This window comes from Schistocerca serialis, chromosome 5 (assembly GCF_023864345.2).
Source record: "Schistocerca serialis cubense isolate TAMUIC-IGC-003099 chromosome 5, iqSchSeri2.2, whole genome shotgun sequence".
Taxonomy (NCBI): Eukaryota; Metazoa; Arthropoda; class Insecta; order Orthoptera; family Acrididae; genus Schistocerca; species Schistocerca serialis.
This window is the reverse complement of record NC_064642.1, coordinates 471,565,744-471,586,950: the sequence shown is the minus strand read 5'-3', so window position 1 is coordinate 471,586,950 and position 21,207 is coordinate 471,565,744. Positions and strand designations below refer to the sequence as shown.

General features: G+C 43.0%; 1 protein-coding gene across 4 annotated transcripts in view; it reads right to left on the bottom strand.

Annotated features, from left to right (window-relative positions):
* The window catches only part of LOC126480848 (glutamyl aminopeptidase-like), a 282,827-nt gene that overhangs the window by 39,713 nt on the left and 221,907 nt on the right, over positions 1-21,207 (bottom strand). The gene's annotated exons all lie outside the window — the stretch shown is intronic.

Here is a 21,207-nt window from a genome sequence, read left to right as displayed (position 1 = left end):
TCTGCCAATTTCCACTCCACATGACTTCTCTATTTCTACAAAATCATACAGTTATCTGTTCCTGATGAGTCCTTGGATGGTACCATCCATGAAGCCAACTTCAAATTGCAACAACAGGCCAGACTTCACCTCAAAAAGCTATCCTACCATATAATACCCTGCAACAGCATGTGTTTCCTTTCCTATCTCTTTATAGCTCTGTAAATAACCACAGCATCAACCAGCATTTCTCTTCTACAAACTCCCTCACCAACCTTCTTAACATTCCCCAGCCTTCACCACTGTCTCCCAGAACAACGATAATTCATGATCATAAGAACCAGCCACAACAGTACAGTATTCTCAGCCAGTCATCTAAGGTACTCTTCCCTCCAGAATTACCTGTATTTTCCAAGGGTCTCACTTTCAGCCCTAAATTTGTATTTAATAATGCTGTCTTGGTGAAGACCTATGTTCCTTCACATGTAATGTAAACAGGAAATATCACTTTGCAAACCAATCCCAAAACCTTTTGAAAAGCAAACCTGAGACTGAACCCTGCATTGAACAGTTCCAACCACAATTCCATCTTGATCCATCACTACAACCTCAAAATAACTCCTTACAATCATTCCAAGAATTATTAACATCCACAATTGCCTCACAGGCCTTCCTTATGTCTGTACAACACGACCCTAACCTATCCTCTGCAAAACTTCTGGCTCTTCATTTTCTAAAAATTGATGACTCCATCATTATCCTCCCAGCAGACAAGGGATCTACCGCTGTGGTACTTGAACAATGGGAGTTCGTAAGTGGGTGTCTGTACCAGCTGTTTGGCACCTCTTCATACACCACCTGCCACCAAAGTCCCATCCCTGCAATATAAACTGACCTACATCCCTCCTTAAAACCTCACAAGGATTAACAATTCAATCCACAGAACTTCTTATGCTGCCCAAACCACAGACTCCCATGTTTTACCTTCTTCCTGAGATTCACAAACCCAATCGTACTGGCTGTCCCAAAGCTGGTGGCTTCAAAGCACCCACCAAACTTATATCTGCCTTAGTTGATCAACACCTCCAGACTACAGTACAAAGACTCCCCTCCTCCATCTGAAATCTGTGGCCACTCCACACCCATCAAATACATTGTTTGTCACCTCTGATCCCACCTCCCTCTATGCCAACACACGCTGTGTACATGGTCAGTCTGCTGCTGAACATTACATCAACCAGCACCCACCAGGTTCCAGACCTACAACATCCTTCTTGCCCAACTTAATCAACTTTATACTTAGCAACAACTACTTTACCTCTGAGGGACAGACATACAAACAATTTGGGAGCACAGCCATGGGAACAAGGATGATTCCTTCCTGTGCCAATCTTTTCAGGTGTCGCTTTGAAGAATGTTTCCTGGGATTTGTAGGCCTTTGGTCTCTGCTTTGGTTTAGATACAATAACGAGATCTTTACCATATGGAATCAGGGTGAGACTGACCTGTTAAAGTTTTTTGAATTTCTAAACACATACTCCTAATTATAAGTCACAAAGTTTTGCTGTTCACATTAAACCAATCACCAAAAAACAGTGCCTATATTTTGACAGTTGCCATCCTTTCCATGCCAAACATTCCCTCCTATACATCCTTGGCATTCAAGGCAAAGATATTTGTTTGGATGCAGACTCTACAGCAGTACACCACCACTTCCACCTCAGCCTTCACTGGACTAATTACCCCACCAGCCCAGTTCAAAAGCAGATTTCCCAGGCCATCACATCCAATCCTGGTACTGCTGATCCCCTCCAAAAAAATAAGCTAAGGGGTACATCTCTTGCCACTCAGTAACACTCAGGTATTGAATGTATTAATCAGCTGCTTTGGCAAGCCTATGACTTGCTACACTGGTGTCCTGAAATGAGGTCCATGCTGTCTGACATTTTGCCCCCCCCCCCCCCCCCCAATTTTCCTACCCTATGCCTCCTAACACTGTGACCATCCCCTGTAAGACTTGCCCTATGCACCCTCCTATCACCACCTAAACCAGCCCTGTAATTGGCAAAAAACACTATCAAATGGATACCCATGTCATGTGGCAGCTCTCGTGTGAACACTGTTCGGCGTTCTACCACTAAGTTCAGTTAGGATGAATGGATATAGACAGAGGGCATATATTGGCAAGACACAATATCCTGTTGCATAGCATGCTCTACAAAATGACAGTCATGACCTCAATGCCTGCTTCACCACACACACCCTCTGGATTCTTCCCCCAGACACGAGTTTCTTAGAACTTCACAGGTGAGGACTGGTATTAAAACATGTCCTTGGTTCTTGCTGCTCAACTGGTCTTAATTTACATTAATTATGTTCTTTAATTTCCTTGGTCTCAGGATTTCTTTTCACTAACTACTTTCTTCATTCCTTTTTGCTTTTCTGTACCTCTTATTTTCTGACCTGTTCTATTTTTGCCTGTCCTCACCTCTACCAAGTATAATGTACTTAGATTTCTGCTTTTATGAACTCTTCCATTTTATTTTGTCAGTAATCTCTGTCCTGCTTATTGCTCTATTTTCCACCTTTAAGCTCTCAGGTTTTTGAAACTTGTCCAGTGGAGTTCCCAACAATCAATCCTTCCTTTTTATCCCAACTGGTATGTACCCTTGACCTGGCCTTCTGGGCGATTTTTCTGAGTGGTCCTCATTTCCTAAACCTCACTATCTCATTTCCTTTATCCCCCTTCCTTCCCCTTCAACCCTTCTGCCATGAGGGGGAGCCATTGACTCTGATAGTATGCACATTTCTTTAATCTTTCTCTTGCCACCACTCGGATTATCTATCCAATTATACTATACATTTTCATAATCACATTTGTTATTAAAGCATTTGTCATTATTCATGTGACAGTCACATCTGAGGCGTTTGCTGAGGAAACAAAAAGCATTGATAGTGAAGTGAGTAAGTTAGGTTACATGAAGCCAGAGGGCTCACATGAATCAACTGCTATTTGAAACAAGAATAAACAAAGACAGACTTTGCTGTTATCTGTACTAGTTCTAATGATTGTTACCCACAGTGAAGGTGTAGATGCTGTTCATTAAAAACAGTCATAAAAAGGTTGAAACGCAACAACGTGATTGTGTTGGATGATCTCAACAGGTATGACTAAACTCCGTTCTTGTGTGTAAATAAAGCCGTGCAAGCAGTGGTGCCCCGCACAAAATTATATGAGTGTGGTGCAATGTGGTGGCCTATAGTTTTATGACTTACAATGATAGTAACTGTAACTCAACTGAATATATTAATTTTAGGTACATAAAATGAACTATTTAAATATATCTAAAAACAAAGATATTGTAACTTACCAAACGAAAGTGTTGGCATGTTGATAGACACACAAACAAACACAAACACACACACACAAAATTCAAGCTGTGCCAAGATGTGCTGGCCGTGCACCAAGGCAGGTTTAGCCACAGGATGATCCTCATTACCAACAAACACTGTCTGCCTGTGTCCATTCATGCGAATGGACTGTTTGTTGCTGGTCATTCCCACATAGAAAGCTTCACAGAGTAGGCAGGTCAGTTGATAAATCACGTGGGTGCTTTCACACGTGGCTCTGCCTTTGATCGTGTACACCTTCCGGGTTACAGGACTGGAGTAGGTGGTGGTGGGAGGGTGCATGAGACAGGTTTTACACCGGGGGCAGTGACAAGGGTAGGAGCCAGAGGGTAGGGAAGGTGGTTTGGGGATTCCATAAGTATGAACCAAGAGGTTACGAAGGTTAGGTGGACGGTGGAAAGATACTCTTGGTGGAGTGGGGAGGATTTCATGAAGGATGGATCTCATTTCAGGGCAGGATATGAGGAAGTCATATCCCTGCTGAAGAGCCACATTCAGAGTCTGATCCAGTCCCGGAAAGTATCCTGTCACAAGTGGGGTACTTTTGGGGTTCTTCTGTTTGAGGTTCTGGGTTTGAGGGGATGAGGAAGTGGTGCTGGTAATTTGCTTCTGTACCAGGTCGGGAGGGTAGTTGCGGGATGCGAAAGCTGTTTTCAGGTTGCTGGTGTAATGGTTCAGGGATTCTGTACTGGAGCAGATTCGTTTGCCACGAAGACCTAGGCTGTAGGGAAGGGACCGTTTGATGTGGAATGGGTGGCAGCTTGTTGGTGGATTTGATGTGGACGAATGTGTGAAGCTGGCCATTGGACAGATGGAGGTCAATGTCAAGGAAAGTGGCGTGGGATTTGGAGTAGGACCAGGTGAATCTGATGGAACCAAAGGAGTTGAGGTTGGAGAGGAAATTCTGGAGTTGTTCTTCACTGTGAGTCCAGATCATGAAGATGTCATCAATAAATCTGTACCAAACTTTGGGTTGGCAGGCCTGGGTAACCAGAAACAATCCTTGTAACCATTGATGCCACTTCCTTATACACAAATACTCCGCACGTCCAGGACCTCGCTGCGATGGAGCACTTCCTTTCACGCTGATCACCTGCCTTCCTACCTAAAACCTCTTTCCTCATTACCTTAGCCAGCTTCATCCTGACTCACAACTTCTTCACTTTCAAAGGCCAGACATACCAACAATTAAAGGGAACAGCCATGGGTACCAGGATGGCCCCCTCGTACGCCAACCTATTCATGGGTTGCCTAGAGGAAGCCTTCTTGGTTACCCAGGCCTGCCAACCCAAAAGTTTGGTGCAGATTTATTGATGACATCTTCATGATCTGGACTCACAGTGAAGCAGAACTCCAGAATTTCCTCTCCAACCTCAACTCCTTTGGTTCCATCAGATTCACCTGCTCCTACTCCAAATCCCATGCCACTTTCCTTGACGTTGACCTCCATCTGTCCAATGGCCAGCTTCACACATTCGTCCACATCAAACCCACCAACAAGCAACAGTACCTCTATTATGACAGCTGCCACCCATTCCACATCAAACGGTCCCTTCCCTACAGCCTATGTCTTCGTGGCAAACGAATCTGCTCCAGTCCGGAATCCCTGAACCATTACACCAACAACCTGAAAACAGCTTTCGCATCCCGCAACTACCCTCCCGACCTGGTTCAGAAGCAAATTACCAGAGCCACTTCCTCATTTCCTCAAACCCAGAACCTCAAACAGAAGAACCCCAAAAGTACCCCACTTGTGACAGGATACTTTCCGGGACTGGATCAGACTCTGAATGTGGCTCTCCAGCAGGGATACGACTTCCTCAAATCCTGCCCTGAAATGAGATCCATCCATCATGAAATCCTATCCATTCCACCAAGAGTATCTTTCCACCGTCCACCTAACCTTCGTAACCTCTTGGTTCATACCTATGAAATCCCCAAACCACCTTCCCTACCCTTGTAACCGCCCCGGTGTAAAACCTGTCCCATGCACCCTCCCACCACCACCTACTCCAGTCCTGTAACCCGGAAGGTGTACACGATCAAAGGCAGAGCCACGTGTGAAAGCACCCACGTGATTTACCAACTGACCTGCCTACACTGTGAAGCGTTCTATGTGGGAATGACCACCAACAAACAGTCCATTCACATGAATGAACACAGGCAGACAGTGTTTATTGGTAATGAGGATCACCCTGTGGCTAAACATGCCTTGGTGCACGGCCAGCACATCTTGGCACAGTGTTACACCATCCGGGTTATCTGGATACTTGCCACTAACACCAACCTGCCAGAACTCCGGAGATGGGAACTTGCCCTTCAGTATATCCTCTCTTTCCGTTACCCACCAGGCCCCAACCTCTGCTAATTTCAAGTTGCCGCTGCTTATACCTCACCTGTCATTCAACAACATCTTTGCCTCTGTACTTCTGCCTCGACTGACATCTCCGCCTGAACTCTTTGCCTTTACAAATGTCTGCTTGTGTCTGTATATGTGCGGATGGATATGCGTGTGTGTGCGCGAGTGTATACCTGTCCTTTTTTCCCCCTAAGGTAAGTCTTTCCACTCCCGGGATTGGAATGACTCCTTACCCTCTCCCTTAAAACCCACATCCTTTCGTCTTGCCCTCTCCTTCCCTCTTTCCTGATGAAGCAACCGCTGGTTGCAAAAGCTTGAATTTTGTGTGTGTGTTTGTGTGTCTATCAACATGTCAACACTTTCGTTTGGTAAGTTACATCATCTTTGTTTTTAGATATATTTTTCCCACGTGGAATGTTTCCTTCTATTATATTCGACTATTTAAATATATTTAAATTTAACAATATTGTGAAAAGGAAAGTTGCCACTCACCATATAGCAGAAATATGCTGAGTTGCAGACAGGCACAACCAAAAGATTGCCACAAATATAGCTTTTGGCCAATGAGGCTTTCATCAAAATTAAATGACACACACACACACACACACACACACACACACACACACACACAGTGGATGTATCAAGGCCTTATTGGCCAAAAGCTGCATTTGTGACATTCTTTTTGTTGTGCCTCTCTGCAACTCAGCATCTCTGCTATATGGTGAGTGGCAACTTCCATTTTCACAATATTGTTACATTCCACCCTGGATTTCCCATTGTTTCATTTAAATTTAACAATTAATAGTTTAACAGTACGAGGAATAAAATAAAATGGAAAGAAAAACAAAGTTGGTAGCTGCAGGAATCAAACCAGTGCTCACAAATTACCAATATAGGCTTCAGACCACTCACCCACCTTTGAATCACGAGAATGATGCTTTAAAACTTCCTTATACCTTATGCTAGCAAAATACATTACAAGAAATTTCAAAGAAAATTACTGAGCTTCCAAATTCAGTAATCTGTGACATTTGGTTGACTTCAGATTAAATACTTGGTCCCTCCCTAAAACCACCTTGATATTCACCTACGTTGCTTTCCAGTGTTGTTTCTGCTCAGATCAGTATAAACTTGAAAATACACTCCTGGAAATTGAAATAAGAACACCGTGAATTCATTGTCCCAGGAAGGGGAAACTTTATTGACACATTCCTGGGGTCAGATACATCACATGATCACACTGACAGAACCACAGGCACATAGACACAGGCAACAGAGCATGCACAATGTCGGCACTAGTACAGTGTATATCCACCTTTCGCAGCAATGCAGCCTGCTATTCTCCCATGGAGACGATCGTAGAGATGCTGGATGTAGTCCTGTGGAACGGCTTGCCATGCCATTTCCACCTGGCGCCTCAGTTGGACCAGCGTTCGTGCTGGACGTGCAGACCGCGTGAGACGACGCTTCACCCAGTCCCAAACATGCTCAATGGGGGACAGATACGGAGATCTTGCAGGCCAGGGTAGTTGACTTACACCTTCTACAGCACGTTGGGTGGCACGGGATACATGCGGACGTGCATTGTCCTGTTGGAACAGCAAGTTCCCTTGCCGGTCTAGGAATGGTAGAACGATGGGTTCGATGACGGTTTGGATGTACCGTGCACTATTCAGTGTCCCCTCGACGATCACCAGTGGTGTACGGCCAGTGTAGGAGATCGCTCCCCACACCATGATGCCGGGTGTTGGTCCTGTGTGCCTCGGTCGTATGCAGTCCTGATTGTGGCGCTCACCTGCACGGCGCCAAACACGCATACGACCATCATTGGCACCAAGGCAGAAGCGACTCTCATCGCTGAAGACGACACGTCTCCATTCGTCCCTCCATTCACGCCTGTCGCGACACCACTGGAGGCGGGCTGCATGATGTTGGGGCGTGAGCGGAAGACGGCCTAACGGTGTGCGGGACCGTAGCCCAGCTTCATGGAGACGGTTGCGAATGGTCCTCGCCGATACCCCAGGAGCAACAGTGTCCCTAATTTGCTGGGAAGTGGCGGTGCGGTCCCCTACGGCACTGCGTAGGATCCTACGGTCTTGGCGTGCATCCGTGCGTCGCTGCGGTCCGGTCCCAGGTCGACGGGCACGTGCACCTTCCGCCGACCACTGGCGACAACATCGATGTACTGTGGAGACCTCACGCCCCACGTGTTGAGCAATTCGGCGGTACGTCCACCCGGCCTCCCGCATGCCCACTCAAAGTCGCTCGCTCAAAGTCCGTCAACTGCACATACGGTTCACGTCCACGCTGTCGCGGCATGCTACCAGTTTTAAAGACTGCGATGGAGCTCCGTATGCCACGGCAAACTGGCTGACACTGACGGCGGCGGTGCACAAATGCTGCGCAGCTAGCGCCATTCAACGGCCAACACCGCGGTTCCTGGTGTGTCCGCTGTGCCGAGCGTGTGATCATTGCTTGTACAGCCCTCTCGCAGTGTCCGGAGCAAGTATGGTGGGTCTGACACACCGGTGTCAATGTGTTCTTTTTTCCATTTCCAGGAGTGTATATTATAAGCAACTGGTTGTAAAGAAATTCCTCTGTTGTTAACAACTTGTTTATTGGCTTTCTTATGCAGTGGATGTATAGAGGCCACCTTCCACTCTCCTGGTAGAGTCCAAGTTTTATGAAAGATAAATTTTAGCCTTTTTTTTTTAAATTTTTGGTACAGACCACTACAAAGGCTCCATTGTAATAATCTTCTCCAGTAACTAGCTTTATATGGTTTTAATAACTTGTTCAGTTTCTTTGATAGTTGGGGTAAATAATCTTCTGGATATCATGAGCAGTTGAGTATTTGAGCTCATGGATTGGTTCTGGACAATTAAGAAGGTAATTAAAATATTTTGCAAATATTTTAAAATTTTCAGTGATACAAAAGCCAAATTGTTGACTCCTGTCCCATGTCTATAGCCTTTTGACTTAGAAGAGTAGTGATTATAATTAAATCAAATATATTAATTGACTATATTAATTGAACACTACCTCTCCCAGTGTCCAACAGATTCCAAACCAATCTCCTTCCCAGTCACCATGACCAACTATATGCTCACCCACAATTATTTCTCCTTTGAAAGCATTACCTACAAACAAATCCAGGCCATGGCTATGGGCACCGTGCAGCACCAGCCTATGCCAACTTATTCATGGGCCATCTTGAGGAATCCTTCCTAAACACCTACAATCCCAAGCCCCTCACTTGGTCCAGATTCACTGATGACATCTTCGTGATCTGGATCGAGGGTGACGACACCCTATCTACATTGCTCTAGAATCTTACAGCATCTTGCCCATCCCCCTCCTCTATTCCTATTCAATCCAACAAGCCACCTTCCTTGATGTTGACCTCCACCTCAAAGATGGCTACATCAGTACCTCTGTCCATACCAAACATACCAACCACCAGCAATACCTCCACTTCAACAGCTGCCATTCACTCCACACCAAGAAGCCCAAGAATATACTGTGAGACTCACTGAGGCCTTCACAGAATGTAATTACCCTCCCAACCTTGTGCAAACACAGTCCACCTCCAGAAGTCTCACTGTCTGGCCATAGAGGAGCATTCCTTTCATGACTCAGTACCAACCAAGACTGGAGCAGCTGAATTACAGTTTCCACCACGGTTTCGACTACCTCTCTTCATGCCCTGAAATCAGAAGTGCCCTATCCACTGTCCTTCCCACCCCTCCCAAAGTGCTATTCTACCACTCACCGAAGCTACGCAATATCCTCATCCACCCCTACACATCACCTGCTCCCAATCCCTTGCCCCATGGCTTGTATGCAAGGCCTGGATGCAAGACCTGCCCTGTACATCCTCCCGCCACCACCTACTCCAGTCCATTCATGAACATCAACTATCTGGTCAAAGGCAGTGAAAGGCAGTGAAACCAATAATGTGATCTACTAGGTAAGCGGATATCACTGTGCTGCATTCTGCATGGTCATGACAACCAACAAGCTGTCTGTCCACATGAATGGCCACCAACAAACCATAGCCAAGAAACAGCCGGACCACCCTGTTGCTGAGCACATCGTCCAACACATTCTTCATTTCAAATGACTGATTCACACCCTGTGCCATCTGGATCTTTCCCACCAACACCAGCTTTTCTGAACAGCACAGATGGGACCGCTCCCTGCAATATATCCTATGTTCCCCTAACCCTCCTGCCCTCAACTTTTGTCAGTCATTGTCCTTACCCATCTAGCCCTATACAGCCCTCTATTCCACCAATGCACTCTCAGTCTTTTTATTTCTCTCCTTTTCCACTACCACCCTCCCCGGCCCCTATACAACCTCCCAACTGCACGTAGCTGCTGTACCCCCTCTCCATCTTGCCCCTCTATGCTCCCACAAGCAGCACTTTACTGTCTCCCCCCTCTACCCTGCTATCCCTCCCCCAGCCCACCAAAATGTCCTCCTTACCCCCACTATCCAGTTGCCTCTCCCATCATGCACTACTGCTCGCATTGTGGGAGAGGCAAATAAAACAGGGGAACACATTTTGTAGTGCTCTCTCTGTGATAACTTAAAACCAATGTCAGAGTGCTACATTACTCACAGCACCATACAGTCTGGTTTCTGGTTTCAGCTGCCAGAGACTGTGGTCGCGCGCGCACGTTTGTGTGTATGTATGTGTGCGTGTGTGTGTGTGTGTGTGTGTGTTTTTTCAGTGAAGCCCTTGTTGGCCAAAAGCTTACTTTCTGTCAGTCTTTTTCTTGTGCCTATCTCCACAATATGGAGAGTAGCAACTATACTTTTCATAATATTGAGTATATTAACTTTATTTGTATAAACTGAACTGTTATTTTTTAATTTTATAATTAGTAGTTTAACATTGTGAGGAGGTTGGGTTGGCGGGAATAAATGTTGATGTCAGTGGGAACGGAACCCAGGCCCACAAATTACCAGTCTGTACTTTACACCACTCGACCACAGTGCCTTTAAGACAACGGCACTTTAAAAAGCTTGCACAACACTTTACATGTGATTTACAAGAAAAGTACTGATGTGGTGCTGTGAGTAATGTAGCACTCACAGTGCCAGAAGGAATGACATCACAACAGAGCATGCACAGTAGAAAACACACAGCTGCATCACTTCGCTGAGCTAATCGTAGTGTGGCTGACCATCATTTCAGCACCTGACAGTGGTTTTTAGTTATCACCAAGAGAGCACTACACAAAGTGTTACCCTGTTTCATTTGCATACCAGCACACATTCAAAGAGGAATGGCATTAACTCCAGTGTGATTTCCAGCTTGCATTCAAAGAGAAATGACAATTTTACAGTGTGCTGTAGCACATTAGCGTATGATAACCGGCCACCAGTGAGTGTAAGACACAAATACGTAATATGCAGAAATCTGTAGCAGCATGAATGTGAACATGATGAAAGTAAAGGCTTCAATATAGCACATTACACAAACCATGAACTGCATGTTAACTCGTCTGCCAAAAAGAAATTACCCAAAGTAACTGTAATATTCTCAAAAGAATGAGAAACAGGGAACAGTCGAAACCAATGCCCCTACACAGATCACTTATTAAATGAAATGAACTCTGCAAAACACATTGGCTTAGACTGCATTCGGCAAATGGTTTTTGAAATCACAGAACAAAAATGCATCCCTGAATTCATTGGCTACTAGTTCTGTTTTAGACAAAGCACTGTAACTGTTTCTGGATAGCTTAAACTGGCTATTTTCCACCACAATATTAGAGGCCTTTGTAATAAGTTAAATGAGCTCAAAATCAATGTGCACAGCCAAGAAAGTGTAGAACACACCCCTGTAATTGCTACACTGAGCACCACACCTGTTCTGGAATTTGATTGTTAACATCCAGTTGCAGTTTGTTGATGTTACACGACCGAAAAAAAGGATGTGTTGCTATCTTTGTTAAGAACGGTGCCACATGAATTGCAATGGAAGTGCACGATTTTTGTGGGGATCAACAGTGCCGGTGCCACTGAACTGCCTGTAAATAACCCAACCTCTTTAATTGTAGCACTATGTTGGGCACATTCAAGGAATCTTGACCTCTTTTTGGAAGACCTGGATCAATTTCTACCGCACCTTTGGAGATGTAAGTGAGATGTCATAGTACTTAGAGATTTCAATGTGAGTTTCCTAACAGAGTAGCAGGAAGATGGACTTGGAAAATTTGATCCACATGCACAACCTCAACTAGTAGTCAATTTTTCTATCACAGTAGGTTCAAATTCAAGCACCCTGATTGACAATATTTTTGCAGATTGAAGAAAAGCTGGCAGTATCATTATTAGTAAAATATTGAATGGTCTCTCTGACAATGATGGTCAGAAACTTAATATTAATGATTATTAATATTTTCCAGAATAAAACTGAGCCTCACTGAAAGACAGTCAGAGCAAGAAATGATTAAGGCCTTTAAATCATGCCCCCACACTGTAAACTGAAGAGATGTCAGTTTCAAATACAATCTGTTTTGCAATTAAATTACAATAATATTTGAAAATTTCTTTCCAAAAAGAGTTTACAGGGACTGGCTCATAGAAATCACAAAAAAAGCCATGGGTCACAAAGGGGATAAGGATATTTTGAAAACAAAAATGCAGATTGTACATTAGATCAAAAAATTAGGCAAAACTACCCAAATAAATCATTATGAAAAATAATGTAAAATGTAGACTGCAAGCTTCCTCATGAACTTCATTGATGAAATCATCTTGGTTTATCATCCCCGTCATGATAGGGTGCTATTACAATGTTTGACGGGTTTCCTGCTCATCATCTTCGGTCATAATGAACCATGATAACAAAACAGGAAGATAGGTGACTTCCATTGTGGCTTTGCAGATATACTCCAGGTACAGAAAGGTGTACAGCATTGCAGTACTGAAATATTTAATTCATTGTCAAATAACATCAATGGTCAGTGTAATAACAGTGTATTATTTAAAATAAAATAAAGATGTAATGATTTGATCATTTTTTTTTCTTGTGCACAGAGTCAGCTTGGTTATTTACAGATTTGGCATGGTTATATAAGGGGTCGCGAGATGCCCTTCTCGTCACCACCTTGTTACTTCTGGGATGAAATGTGTACCCCAACTATCTGCATGTGGAAATGGGCAAAAGTTTTTTTAATTTGCAGATCATGTAACTGAGGTGGAACCTGGGTACTGGTGTGGTATTTACCTAGTGACTTGTGGGAAACAGCTTAAAAATGAATGAGTTGCACCAAATTTACAACCATGAGTCCAAATATTATGATAAATTGTGAAAGGAATGTCTAATGAAGTACTCTTTCACTTTGTCTTTAATTGTTTGGGAATTTTTCAATTTTGTATGTGATACCCAGTGCAACAGGTTATTGACATTTACACTAGGGTATAAAACTCCATTCTGAACATTATAGAGGGATATATATATAGTCCATATCAGAATTATTTATACTTATAGTATATTGGTTGTGAATTGTGGAGTTTATTCGAAATTCACTCTTGTAATTAACAACAAACATCATTAGGGAGTGAATGCATTGCCATGTAAATGTAAGAACTCCTGGGTTCCTGAAGAGGCTTCTGCAAATTACCCACTTTTCAACTTTATGCAATGTTCTTTCTGCACACTTCTGTACCTTTTCACCTTCACATTGTTGCAGAAGATTATGCTGTAGGACAGAACTGTGTGAAAGTATCCTAGCAGGACTGTCTACTAGTCAACACAATAAGAGATTTATTTGAGTGCAAACCACACTGAACTAAGCTTCTTGCCTCATTCATTCGCATATTGGCGCTGCTTCAGTTTATGATCCATTTGGTTGCCCAGGAACTTCCCACATGGAGACTCATCCGGCACATGATCATTTTTGATCACTGATGTCTACTTCTGGTTCTTGTTGGTCATTTTTATTAGTTTGGATTTGCATATTGTGAGTTTCTGAAGAACTACGTGTTAAGCTTTTTCCTATGAAAAAATTTCACAGTGATAGTTTTTTTGGTATCTTGAGGGTGTTCATTTGGTGGGTTTTGTGCCAAAAGGAACTACGATCAGCAGATAAACATTACGACTCTCCGAAGAAACAAGGAGCAAGCCAAAATTGTCAGTGTGGAATGCTTTTGTGTAGTATTTGGCTTCTTTATGACTATGATCATCCTCACGCTGAGTGGACCTAGTGAGTTAGATGTTCTTGTCAAGCTTAAAATTATTTATAGACCTTGGGAGTGATACAGATTAGTTAAATTGAAAAGTGGGTAATTTGCAGAAGCCTCTTCTGGAACCCAGGAGTTCTTACATTTACATGGCAATACATTCACTCCCTAATGATGTTTGTTGTTAATTACAAGAGTGAATTTTGAATAAACTCCGCAATTCACAACCAATATACTAGAAGTATAAATAATTCTGATATGGACTATATATATCCCTCTATAATGTTCAGAATGGAGTTTTATACTCTAGTGTAAATGTCAATAATCTGTTGCACTGGATATCACATACAAAATTGAAAAATTCCCAAACAATTAAAGACAAAGTAAAAGAGTACTTCATTAGACATTCCTTGCACAATTTATCAGAATAATCAGACTCAGGGTTGTAAATTTGGTGCAACTCTAATATTTTTGCTACACAAGTCTTGACTTTGCCAGTATATAGACAAATGACAGAATGACAGAGATTGAAATGTAGCAAGCTGGAAACTACTCTACCTTTTACATTTTATGTTCCCATGAGTAACTATTTCTTTTTCTGTTTCATTGTATATATCTAATGCAGTTACACATGTAATACATACAGGAATATGTCAAATTGTTATTTATATGAAATTTCATTTAAATTTATGGTTCAATTATTTATATTTATTGTCCTGATTACAGTTACGGAATTAGTTTTGTTATAAGCCTGAGTAATTGAAAATTATGGCTACTTAAAGTAACAACAACTTTGTGTAATGGGACAATATTTTGACGTAACAGACAGCATTGGAGGTATTTTTACCACTCATTCAAAAGTGTACTTTCCAACTATCTGAGATCATACTTTAAATTACTTGGAACTAAGTAATTTGCACATTAATTGACATTAAAAGTTTGAACATTCATAATTTTGATTACCTATTTTGCTTTAACACGTATAAAATTCTGATGTTTGACAGATTCATTAAAAGACTGATTTGAAGGAGGATACCACTCTTGTAAGTAGGGGATTTCAGACTAGGGAAGCATAATAATGTTCCATATACTTTTATGATTTACTAACCTGAAACATTTTTCAGAAGCCAGATAATAGTAAAGTCCTAGAATCCATGCAATATAGTAAAATCTAGAGTAGCTGATTTTCAAAACAGTAAGTTATTTCAGAAATTACACCATATTTTTATGGCTGTCTTTATACAGCCACCTCTCCTCCAAAATCAGCACTCTGTACCGAGCTAGCACAATGCTCACATCTCTGTGTTGATTAAAGAAAAAGTCTGCGACTGGCAAGTAATTGAGTAACATTTCTACACTGGATAGTGCTCAAGTCTCAGTTGGGCGAGTGAATAGACAACAATTATTCCAGTAAAAGGGAGTCTGTGATTGGCCAGCATTGGGGTAATATAACTATGTTGGTTAGAGTTCTAAGGAAGTTATTCAACACAAACATCTCATGTGAAAATCTGTGCTTTGACATCATATGGGTAACATTTATGTATCATATCTGTAACCTCAAAGTGTTAATGTTCAACCACTGTTATTTACTGAATAGTGTAATTCGTTCTGCTGACTGTATGGCAAGTTATATTGTGTGCACTATTAATTGCAAATTATGCCATTGTGAAGTGCAACAAGTCCTATGACTCTGATTAATGGTTGAATTAATTCTCTACTGGATATGTTTACAAAGGAAAAGATGTGGGTCTTTTTATCTGTGGCTCTGTGTTCTGTATAACTGGAATTGGCTATTCACAATGTGATAGTGTGAATGAAGTGGGAGGAGTCACTTTTAATATTCATATGCTGTTTGGTCTACATCATTTGGCACTATCCTACAGAGATCAGTTTACAGCATATCATTTCAGTCTATTGAGACATGAGATTTCTCAGACACAGGGAACTGAGCGCATCAAAAGGGAAGGAATACATCACAATGTATGTTTAAAGTTACATAAAGGTTTTAGACAGAAACAGTAGGTTAACAGTTAGGACAGGGAGCAGTGGCCTTTCTTCAGAGTAGCTATTTTTCTCCTGGTATATACGAGGTGTGACTGGAAAGTTTTAAGAATGGATCCGCTACTGCTTACTGGTTTGGTGGGCAGGTAAACGGAGGGTGGGGAGTGAGTCATTGCCTTGTCCTTGAAAGCCCTCAGACAGGAAACTGCATTTTCTTTGTTCATTTCATTGTGGCAGCTGGTTGAGTGCACGTTGGTTAGGGCTTGTTACCAGATTCTGTCTGTGTGAAAATGAACGTAAAAACAGAACAATGAGTTTGTGTGAAATTTTGTTATAAAACCAGGAAATCAGCTTCTGAGACTTATGGACTATTAAAAACAGCTTTTGCAGGTAATTGTATGAGCCATTCAAATGTTTTTGTCTGGTTCAACAGATTTACAAATGGCCGCGAATCATTTAAAGGTGAACTACGGTCTGACCATCCTTCCACCTAAAAAATGAATGAAAATGTTGTGAAAGTTCACAACTTAGTGCACTCTGATCGTAGACTTACAATTAGAGAGATGGCTATGCAGTTAAGTCAATTGTAACTGTAGATCTGAACATGCGTCAAGTGTCCGCAAAATTCATTCCAAAACTGTTGTCACGTGACCAGAGACAATACCGACTTGAGGTGTGCCAAGAACTGATTAATCAGGCTAAAAATGACCCAGATTGGTTAAATAGAGTAATTACAGGTGACGAAAGATTCCAGGTTCATTAAGACCGAAAAAAGCACGGTAAAGTCAGTCAATGATGAAGACAATGTTGGTGTCATCGTAACTGCCGTCTGCTTCACATCTGCTGTGCAGCGAGCTACCTTAATTTAAGTATTAACTGTATTTTTCTTACTTGTCTCTTCTTCTTCCATGTGTTTTTGCTTTTAGGAAGCTTTAATTGTCGAGTGCTAGTAATAGTGTTCCATAGACTTCGTGTTTGTTTTGAATACAGTCAGAGAGAGTCGCTTTAGTCAACCATAGTGCCAGTAGTGCTAGTGTTTGTTTTCAATACAGTCCAAAGACAGGTAGTGCTGTTTTCATTGTTTTCTACAAGAAGTGGCGAGCAATCACAGTTTAGTCAACAAGCAGCCGCCTTTAGTGAACTAGCAGTCTAGTTAAAAGTTGATTAACTCTACAGTAAATTGATTCCTTAGGATGGATAGGATGCGTGACTGCTGTGTACGGAAGCAGGAGGAGCTGGCCACTGTTCGCGAACAGCTGAGCGTGTTGATGGCCACGGTCAGCCGTCTTCAGGCTGCTGCCTCGGAGTGTAGCGGCAGTGGGGAGTCTGGTGCACCGCATGGTACACCCCAGGTGTTACATGCTTCACCCACTTCCCTGCTGTCGAGACATCTTCACGGGTACCGGGCGCAGTTGGGCCATCCTCTCCCGAATGGGAGTGGCGGGTTCAGCGGCGTTCGCGGCGCACGAGGTGGAGGGTAAATGTGGAGGCTGGCCGTGTGGCATCGCCCGCTCTGCCTGTGAGTGGACATGTGGCTGCTCCTTCAGCAAGGTCTGAGCAGGCACACGGGGGGAGGAGTTTATTAGTTACTGGGAGCTCCAACATTAGGCGGGTGATGGAGCCCCTTAGGGAAATAGCGGAAAGGTCGGGGAAGAAGGCCAGTGTTCACTCTGTCTGCTTGCTGGGGGGTCTCATCCAAGATGTGGAGGAGGCCCTGCTGTCGGCGATAGAGAGCACTGGGTGCACCCGACTGCAAATTGTTGCTCATGACGGCACCAATGACTCCTGCCGTCTGGGTTCAGAGATCATCCTCAGTTTGTACAGGTGGTTGGCGGAATTGGTGAAGGCGGAAAGCCTCGCTCATGGGGTGGAATCAGAGCTAACTATTTGTAGTATCGTTCCCAGAACCGATCGCGGTCCTCTGGTTTGGAGCCGAGTGGAAGGCTTAAACCAGAGGCTCAGACGATTCTGCGGAGATCTGGGGTGCAAATTTCTCGACCTCCGCTATCGGGTGGAGAAATGTAGGGTCCCCCTGAATAGTTCAGGCGTGCACTACACGCCGGAAGCAGCTAGAAGGGTAGCGGAGTACGTGTGGAGTGCACATGGGGGTTATTTAGGTTAGAGAATTCCCTCCCTAGGCCTGACAAGACGCCTCCTGAGACGCGGCAAGGTAGGAGTAGGCAAAATGCAACAGGGAATAACAATATTAATGTGCTAATAGTAAACTGCAGGAGCGTCTATAGAAAGGTCCCAGAACTGCTCTCATTGATAAACGGTCACAACGCCCATATAGTACTAGGGACAGAGAGTTGGCTGAAACCAGACGTAAACAGTAATGAAATCCTAAACTCAGATTGGAATGTATACTGCAGAGACAGGCTGGACAGTGAAGGGGGAGGCGTGTTTATAGCAATAAGAAGTGCAATAGTATCGAAGGAAATTGACGGAGATCTGAAATGTGAAATAATTTGGGTGAAGGTCACGGTTAAAGCAGGCTCAGACATGGTAATTGGATGTCTCTATAGGCGCCTTGGCTCAGCAGCTGTTGTGGCTGAGCACCTGAAGGATAATTTGGAAAATGTTTCGAGTAGATTTCCCCACCATGTTATAGTTCTGGGCGGAGATTTTAATTTGCCGGATATAGACTGGAAGACTCAAACGTTCATAACGGGTGGCAGGGACAAAGAATCCAGTGAAAGTTTTTTAAGTGCTTTATCTGAAAACTACCTTGATCAGTTAAACAGAGGACTGACTCGTGGCGATAACATATTAGACCTTCTGGTGACAAACAGACCTGAACTATTTGAAACAGTTAACGCAGAACAGGGAATCAGCGATCATAAAGCGGTTATGGCATCGATGATTTCAGCCATAAATAGAAATATTAAAAAAGGTAGGAAGATTTTTCTGTTTAGCAAAAGGACAAAAAGCAGAGTCTCAAGTACAGATAGTGTTGAGGATCAGTGGACAAAGTTCAAAACCATCGTACAATATGCGTTAGATGAGTATGTGCCAAGCAAGATCGTAAGAGATGGAAAAGAGCCACCGTGGTACAACAACCGAGTTAGAAAACTGCTGCAGAAGCAAAGGGAACTTCACAGCAAACATAAACATAGCCAAAGCCTTGCAGACAAACAAAAATTACGCTAAGCGAAATGTAGTGTGAGGAGGGCTATGCGAGAGGCGTTCAATGAATTCGAAAGTAAAGTTCTATGTACTGACTTGGCAGAAAATCCTAAGAAATTTCTGTCCATGTCAAAGCGGTAGGTGGATCAAAACAAAATGTCCAGACACTCTGTGACCAAAATGGTACTGAAACAGAGGATGACAGACTAAAGGCCGAAATACTAAATGTCTTTTTCCAAAGCTGTTTCACAGAGGAAGACTGCACTGTAGTTCCTTCTCTAGATTGTCAAAATGGTAGATATTGAAATAGACAACAGAGGGATAGAGAAACAATTAAAATTGCTCAAAAGAGGAAAGGCCACTGGACCTGATGGGATACCAGTTCGATTTTACACAGAGTACGTGAAGGAACTTGCCCCCCTTCTTGCAGCGGTGTACCGTAGGTCTCTAGAAGAGCGTAGTGTTCCAAAGGATTGGAAAAGGGCACAGGTCATCCCCGTTTTCAAGAAGGGACGTCGAACAGATGTGCAGACCTATATCTCTAACGTCGATCAGTTGTAGAATTTTGGAACACGTGTTATGTTCGAGTATAATGACTTTTCTGGAGACTAGAAATCTACTCTGTAGGAATCAGCATGGGTTTAAAAAAAGACGGTCGTGTGAAACCAAGCTCGTGCTATTCGTCCACGAGACTCAGAGGGCCATAGGCACGGGTTCACAGGTAGATGCCGTGTTTCTTGACTTCCGCAATGTGTTCAATACAGTTCCCCACAGTCGTTTAATGAACAAAGTAAGAGCATATGGACTATCTGACCAATTGTGTGATTGGATTGAAGAGTTCCTAGATAACAGAACGCAGCATGTTATTCTCAATGGAGAGAAGTCTTCCGGAGTAAGAGTGATTTCAGGTGTGCCGCAGGGGAATGTCGTAGGACCGTTGCTATTCACAATATACATAAATGACCTTGTGGATGACATTGGAAGCCCACTGAGGTTTTTTGCGGATGGTGCTGTAGTGTATCGAGAGGTTGTAACAATGGAAAATTGTACTGAAATGCAGGAGGATCTGCAACGAATTGACGCATGGTGCAGGGAATGGCAATTGAATCTCAATGTAGACAAGTGTAATGTGCTGCGAATACATAGAAAGATAGATCCCTTATCATTTAGCTACAAAATAGCAGGTCAGCAACTGGAAGCAGTTAATTTCATAAATTATCTGGGAGTACGCATTAGGAGTGATTTAAAATGGAATGACCATATAAAGTTCATCGTAGGTAAAGCAGATGCCAGACTGAGATTCATTGCAAGAATCCTAAGGAAATGCAATCCGAAAACAAAATAAGTAGGTTACAGTACACTTGATCGCCCACTGCTTGAATACTGCTCAGCAGTGTGGGATCCGTACCAGATAGGGTTGATAGAAGAGATAGATAAGATCCAACGGAGAGCAACGCGCTTCGTTACAGGATCATTTAGTAATCGCGAAAGCATTACAGAGATGATAGATAAACTCCAGTGGAAGACTCTGCAGGAGAGACACTCAGTAGCTCGGTATGGGCGTTTGTTAAAGTTTCGAGAACATACCTCCACCGAAGAGTCAAGCAGTATATTGATCCCTCCTACGTATATCTCGCGAAGAGACCATGAGGATAAAATCAGAGAGATTAGAGCCCACACAGAAGCATACCGACAATCCTTCTTTCCACAAACAATATGAGACTGGAATAGAAGGGAGAACCGATAGAGGTACTCAGGGTACCCTCCACCACACACCGTCAGGTGGCTTGCGGAGTATGGATGTAGATGTAGGTGTTTTTTATTTTTTTTAATTTTTTTTTTATTTTTTTATTTTTTTTATTCTACTGGTATTGTGCATTATGAATTTACCCCTGCAGGACAGACAATTAACCAGGAATACTGCAAATGTGTCCTTGAGTGTTTGCGTGAAACGGTGCAGAAGAAAAGGCCTGCATTGTGGAAAGACAGGAGTTGGATGTTACACTGTGACAATGCTACAGCTCATTGTGCCTTCTCCATAGTTGAATTTTTGACCAAATTCAACATTCCTGTGCTTCCACAACCACCATATTCCCCTGATTTGGCCCCTGTGGACTTCTACCTGCTTCCT